Source organism: Macaca mulatta, chromosome 4 (assembly GCF_049350105.2).
Source record: "Macaca mulatta isolate MMU2019108-1 chromosome 4, T2T-MMU8v2.0, whole genome shotgun sequence".
Classification (NCBI taxonomy): Eukaryota; Metazoa; Chordata; class Mammalia; order Primates; family Cercopithecidae; genus Macaca; species Macaca mulatta.
The window spans coordinates 42,210,039-42,217,500 of NC_133409.1; the positions used below are offsets into that span (position 1 = coordinate 42,210,039).

Sequence of the window (7,462 nt, forward strand, 5' to 3'; positions counted from 1 at the left end):
CTCTTACTTTCAACTTAATGCTTATTGCATGATTGTCTTCCCCTTTAATTCTTAAATTTTCCACATTGACGTTAAAGTCTTTAATGACTCCTTTTAATACCAAATAACTCTCTCTTTTTTTCTTTTTACCAACTCTCCAATATGCAAACATACATCTGGAGTACCATAAAAAGGATTTTATTTTTCAAAATAAGCAAAGGGAGAATGTAGGTAACAAAATCTAATACAGAAGATGCATTTGACATCATAGTATAGTAGAAGAAACCAAGTTATTCTTTCTTGCATCATTGATGTTTACAAGTCACTTGATGAGCCATTATGAAACATCTCTGTTTGTAGCATGCAAAGTTAACAGCTGGGTTACATTTATAGCATTCCACTCAATACCATGCCTCAGAGTCCGGGTTGAGAATTTGTCATTTGCAATTGATAGGCATACTTGCCTTCAGACATTGGAAAACTCTGAAATAGAAAAAATAATAGTGAAGATGTTATAAAGTATTTTTTTCCCTCTGGCAAGTAAAAGATTAATTACTGATAGTATACCAGTTCTTTCTTATAAGAAATCATCCTAAAATCCTAAAATATAAGAAATCATCCTAAAATCCTAAAATATCCTAAAATATCCTTTCATATCAGAGTCATATCTAGAAGCCTCTTTCCATGTCTGTCCTAAAGGACAAAATGCCCACCCTCCAAACAGTTGAAGATAGATTTTTCATGGGGCATATTGTTGAATTTTGTGATGAATCTTGCTGAATTCTTCAGCCTTTGGCAGCAAAATGTGGCTGGGAAGAACGTGGACCATGTGGCTTCACCACAGCAGCTCAGTACATGTCCTGGGGCTTGAACTTTCTGAACTTTGGCTCACTCTGATGAAATGGGAAAAACAATGGCAACTTCACAGAGTTGTTTCAAAGACTATATGAGAATTACAATAATAGCTAAGATTCTTGAAAAAATTTCCATTTGCCAGACACTGACTAGAAAGCTTGATATAGATTTGTCATTTCACACAGATCAAGTCTATATGGAAAAGGCACTTCATGAATTAGGCCACAGAAATGTGAATTTATTCCTCCTTCCTCTGTCATTTTAAATTCTCATAAAAGGGACTCTGTTTTTTTTTTTTTTTGAGATGGGGTCTCACTCTGTTGCCCAGGCTGGAGTATAATGGCATGATCATAGCTTCATGCAACCTCCTCCAACTTCTAGGCTCAAGTGATCCTCCTGTCTCAGCCTACTGAGTAGCTAGGACTACAGGTGTGTGCCATCATGCTTAGCTATTTAAAACAATTTTTTGTAGGGGTCTTGCTATGTCTCCTAGGGTGGTCAGAGACTCCTGGCTTCAAGCTATCCTCCTGCCTTGGCCTCCCAAAATGCTAGGATTACAGGCCTGAGCCACTGCACCTGACCAAGAATGATCTTTTTTTTTTTTTGAGACGGAGTCTCGCTCTGTCGCCCAGCCCAGGCTGGAGTGCAGTGGCGCGATCTCGGCTCACTGCAAGCTCCGCCTCCCGGGTTCACGCCATTCTCCTGCCTCAGCCTCCCGAGTAGCTGGGACTACAGGCGCCCACAACCGCGCCCGGCTAATTTTTTGTATTTTTAGTAGAGACGGGGTTTCACCGTGGTCTCGATCTCCTGACCTTGTGATCCGCCCGCCTCGACGGAGTCTCGCTCTGTCGCCCAGGCTGGAGTGCAGTGGCGCGATCTCGGCTCACTGCAAGCTCCGCCTCCCGGGTTCACGCCATTCTCCTGCCTCAGCCTCCCGAGTAGCTGGGACTACAGGCGCCCACAACCGCGCCCGGCTAATTTTTTTGTATTTTTAGTAGAGACGGGGTTTCACCGTGGTCTCGATCTCCTGACCTCATGATCCGCCCGCCTCGGCCTCCCAAAGTGCCGGGATTACAGGCGTGAGCCACCGCGCACGGCCTTTTTTTTTTTTTTTTTTTTTTTGAGATACAGTCTCGCTTTGTCACCCAGGCTGGAGTGCAGTGGCGTCATCTTGGCTCACTGCAACCTCTGCCTCCTGGGTTCAAGGGATTCTCCTGCCTCAGCCTCCCGAGTAGCTGGGACTACAGGCGCGTACCACTACGCCCAGCTACTTTTTTGTATTTTTAGTAGAAACAGGGTTTCACCATGTTGGCCAGGCTAGTCTCAAATTCCAGACCTCAGGTGATCTACCCACCTCGGCCTCCAAAGTGCTGGGATTACAGGTGTGAGCCACTGTACCCGGCCACCAAGAATGATTTTTAATGATCATCTAACAGCTTAAAGGACACAGCTATGTACCTTACCATTTCCCCATAGTTGAAGTGCCTTAAGATTTTTTTCTACTTTTTGTTTGTGTTGCAAAATGAGTATAATTTAATCCCTTTTCTGTTGATAGGTGTGAATAGTATTTTGCTTAAAGTTTTAAAATTACTAATTAATTGAATCATAAAAACTTACCAAAATTTGTATTTCCTTTTATAAAACTGCTTATGCCTTTTTCCTATTTATTTATTGTCTTCATGTTTTTCTTATTGATCTATAAGAGTTCTTCATATGCTAAGTATATTAACTTTTTATTCATTAACTGTTGCAAAAATTTACACCTCTCTTTTTGTCTTTTAATTTGGTTTATGGTAAATTTTAAGGTTCATAAAATTTATAGCTTTATGGGGTTATAAAGTCTATTAGTCTTTTTTCATTATGACTTCTTCCATTGTTTTTATATTCTAAAAGCTATCTACCTTCCAGAGATCAGAAAGATGGTAAAGTGCTTTCTTCTAAGTTTATTTTTGTTTTTCAATTTAATTCTTTGGTTAATCTACAATTTGTTTTGCTGCACGGTGTGAGAGGAGAGTGAGAACTTTCTTTTGGCCTAACCACAATGACAGGCCCTTATATCTACCTGTTAAAATAAATGAAAAAAGACATCCAAGGCAAATACTCAATGCCAAGAAATCGATTAATAGATTTTCTTCTTGGAAATACTATCTTGTTACAAAGGAAAAAAGCTTAGGAAACTTTTATATAGCTTCAGGTTTAGCCCAAGATTTTTTAAACACAGGAAAATCTCTTTTCTTTTTTTCTTAGTTATTCAAGGCATACAGTACATTACTTTTACCTTATTTCAGAGTATTCATGTCTGGTTTTGTTGATGTATAAACACTTTGAGGCTTGTCTCTCTCTCTCTCTCTCTCTCTGACTGTCTCTTGTCACACATCCATATCTTCCTCATTTGACCACCCCCTCACTTCCTAAACCTGATAGGAAAAAAAAAGGGTTACCTTCAGGTGAATGAGTAACTTAGAGTTGTGATACAAAGGACTTGCTGGGTTAATTCCCTGCCATGTTGCAAGTTAAGACCTCAGGAGGGATCCTGATTGAGACTGAAGCATATACATAAATAAACCCCTAGCCAGTGCTTGATTTGAATAGATATATGGGAGCTGGGGACAGAACTGACCAGATGCCGGACCATATGATAAGCACAGAGGATCACGGTGTGGTATAAAACCCGGGTAGTTCCATGGTACAGCTGGCCATGCATAATCTTCTGCTAATTTATAAGGCGGGAGCATCTGCTCTTTCGCTGCCACTCTCCAATTTTCTAACAACCTTATCCTCGGGTCTCTGGGGTAATAGAGCAGCCCCATGATGTGGCAGGAAAGAAAGGAGGGTTATCACCAGGGAAAAATGACACCATCCAGAATCCTGCCTTTCAGAGGAAAAAGAGAGAAAGTCCTTGATACTTGGTCTTATCCTGACTAAACCTTCTTTTTTGGATAGTGTCATTTTGAAATCATTTTTTTAAATAGGGCATCTTGGGTTGCCATCACTGGATAGTGTCTTTCTCTACAAGAAGAAAGCATCTTTCTGCTCCTTAATCTATTAGAGGAGGCCGGGCACTATGGCTTATGCCTGTAATTCCAGCACTTTGGGAGGCCGAGGTGAGTGGGTCACGAGTTCAGGAGTTCAAGACCAGCCTGGCCAACATGGTGAAACCCTGTCTCTAATAAAGGTAGAAAAATTAGCCAAGCGTGGTGGCTCATGCCTGTAATCCTAGCTACTCGGGAGGCTGAGGCAGGACAATCACTTCATCTCGGGAGGTCGAGGCTGCAGTAAGCTGAGATCATGCCACTACACGCCAGCCTGGGTGACAGAGCGAGACTCTGTCTTTAAGAGAAAAAAACAAGTCTATGAGAGGAGAATTTAGGCCAAACTAAAGCTTTCAGTTAGAGATAATATTGTTTCTATTTAATTCAAATCAACTAGTATTTTCTGGGGACTACACAGGCAAAATTGAGAAGCAGGAGTTAGACGCCCTCCTGGCCCTGAAACTTCCCAAACACCCGTTGAGAAGGCCTGTCTCCCTACTCATGGTTCTTTCTCCTCTTACTCTTTCTCTTGCGACTTCCTGCCAGGCAGGTTGGGGTTATGGTGGTGGTGTGCCTTTCATTACCTACTACATTAGGCTCAGCTTTCTGCTACATCTCCGTTTAGCCCCACTGATGTATTAGTTGATAGAGGCTTAAAATATTTTGATTTTAAAAGAGACATCTGACACTGATGTTAGAAGGCTCAAAGGAATGAATATCTTAATGATGGAATTTCATTTTCTGGGACTCATAGGTAAAATAGTTTAAAGAAATGGACGACATTACCTTTGAATAACACTCTCTGAAAGAAACTCATTGGTCTAAGGATTAGAAGAGGTTTTAGTCCTTATTCTGCCACTATTATAGCCTCTGACATTGGTCACACCACTTAATCTGTCTGAGCCTGGAGTCTTAATACCTTTTTCCTTTTGAATGGCAGAGAAAAGCAAAACAATACACTTGGACATTACTCCCTTGAGGCATTTGGGACAGCCCTAATTTTTTTTTTTTTTTTTTTTTTTTTTTTTTTGCCGAGCCCTAGAAAGGGATCTGAGGAACCTTCAATTAGAAAGTGGGAGTATACTCCAACATGTAGATAACCTTCTTGTGTGTAGTCCAACCCAGGAGGCATCTGACCAAAAAAGCTTAAAACCATTTTGCATTCCTGGCACTCGAATCAGAAGAGCACATGGATCTGCCACTAACGAGTGGACTGGGATCACGACCTCATTCATTGCCCCGAGATCCTGTAGGATGGTATTCCCCCAAAATCTTTAAAATGGGTAAAATGAGAGTATTACAGGGAGAATTACAGGATTTTAGAAGTCCATGGGCAAGCAGCCCCTTAATTACAGACACTACGGCCTTTCTTGCTTCCAGCTGAATTGGGTATTGTTTTCTGTTGGGAAAATGACTGGGGTCTTTGAGCTGTATTTTGATTGGCACTGCCATTCTAGCTCTTCCAGCCCTCCCAGTACACTGTGCTAGTGGGTTGACCTGTTTGTGTACAAAAGCCACTGTCAAGGATACCATAAAACTCATAGACAAGCTTAGGTTGCTGTCATATTGGAATTCATCATATAAATGAATTTACCCCAAAGTGTTTATGGCCAAAACACTCAACGAAAGTTACATTTATGACCTTCTGAAGTTTCCCTTTGACCCAGCATCACCTTGGCCATTTGTATTCCCTTGAGCCTCCTGCCCTCCCCATCCAATGGACAGTGGAGTAGCAAAGGCTCATGTCAAGTGGTTGAGATGATTTTTGCAGTGCTATGTGTGCCATGGGCAAGGGTCAGGGCAAAACTTTGACCCTGTTGATCCCTTCTCACACCCTCCTTCAGCTTTACCCATTTCTCATGGGCCTGTGTGCCATCTTTGAATGCCCTCAATTTCTCACCATGTCCTGCTCAAAGACCGTATTCACTGATGGTTCACTGGCTTTTGGTATTATAAAGATTCCCAAACTCCTCTGATCGTAAGAATCACTTGGGCTGCTCACCTTGTAATTCTGAGTCAGAAAGTTTGGGGTGGGTCCTGCTGATCTGTGCATTTAACCAAGATTCCGGGTGACTCTCATGATCACATGAGTCTGAGACACATGTATTTAATGACTATGAAAGTTGAAAGATGCCCCTGAGATCATTTAAACCAGTGGTTCTCAAAGTGCAGCTCCCAACCAGAGCATCAGTGTCACCTGGGATTTGTTAGAAATGCAAATTACTGACTCTGTGAAGCAGGAACTCTGAAGGTGGGGCTCAGTTCCCCGTGTTTTCACAAGCCTTCCAGACAATTCTTGCATAGGCTAAAACTCCAGACTTACTGATGTAGACCAGCCCTCTCCTGTTGTCCTCTATTTTACAGATAAGGAATGTTGGCACTCTGTCTATCACTTTGGGACCTTGGGTGCTGAGGTTGGGGAGTGGGACAAGTGCTACAATCCCTAGGTGACTGTGAGAAGAGAGATGGTAGAGGGCTCCTGAGAATGGGCATCAGTGGCGTCATCCTCAACTTTCAATTCCTATTCCCTGAGCAGGAGGTCTTATCTGTAGATAAGGACTCATGTTTGCTGAGGGTGCTGCTAAAAGACACCAGGTGTCTGAAGGGCCAAACCTTGGTGGAAAACCAGAGCTTAGATGTTTATAGTAACTCTCCACTAAGAAATCCCCTGAGAACCCAGCCACCAAGAAGCCCCAGTTCCTCTAGAGAAAGACGTGTCTCACTCTTAGAGAAGTTTCAGCTCTGCTTTTGGTGGTTACTGCCTGCTCATTCTCAGGATGGTTCATGAAAGACTCTTCTACTTAATGCTATGGAAGAACCATCTGAATTGCAAGCTGTGGGTAGATAGTACTGTGGTGTAATCACACATCTTCCTGTCACACTGGTGGGAAGGATCAAGGGTTCAGCATAGTTCAGCCATCCCTGTTATTCTTAAAATCAGTGTTCCCAAACTTCAGTCATTTGGCTATAATTTTCACAATGTTTCTAAATTCAAGTACAATATGTATTGTCATTTTATCTAATATTTTTAATTTGCTCAACTTAAAAAAACTAAGAATATTTTCAAATTTTCAAAATGATTGTGAAGATAGTACAGAGAGTTCTCATATATATACCCCACACCTGGTTTCCCCTATTGTTAAAATCTTATATTAGTATGGTACACTTGTCACAAATAATGAACTAAATTAATTGATACATTATTGTTAACTAAAGTCTGTGCTTTATTTAGTTTTTACTTAATGTCCTTTTTTTTTTCTGTACCTGGATCCCATTTACGGTACCACATTAAATTTAATCATCACGTTGTATTTGGGTTCTATTCCAGACCTAATAAAAAGTGAACTGATGCAAAAGAATTACACCCTGGTTAAAGCTATTGCTGTGAGTATTAAAGCCCTTTGTCTCTGATCCAAGAGTCTCATGTCTTCTGCCAGCATCTAAGAAACACTGACAAGTCAATTAGTTAGTTTCCAAATAGGGTAAAGGCTCAGATATCTCACAGTTCTTGACAACTTTTTTGTTGTACAATTGAAGTATTCAAAAAGGGTAAAAAATATATCAAGTTCTTAAATATTTAAACTAATTCAATTAAA

General features: G+C 41.1%; 1 long non-coding RNA gene across 1 annotated transcript in view; it reads right to left on the reverse strand.

The window, feature by feature from the left end:
• Positions 1–219: 219 nt before the first annotated feature.
• Positions 220–7,462, reverse strand: part of LOC144340285 (uncharacterized) — a 9,425-nt gene continuing 2,182 nt past the window's right edge. Inside the window, exon 3 of the long non-coding RNA XR_013416223.1 lies at positions 220–462. This is a non-coding gene — a long non-coding RNA (uncharacterized LOC144340285). The remainder of the gene's footprint in view (positions 463–7,462) is intronic.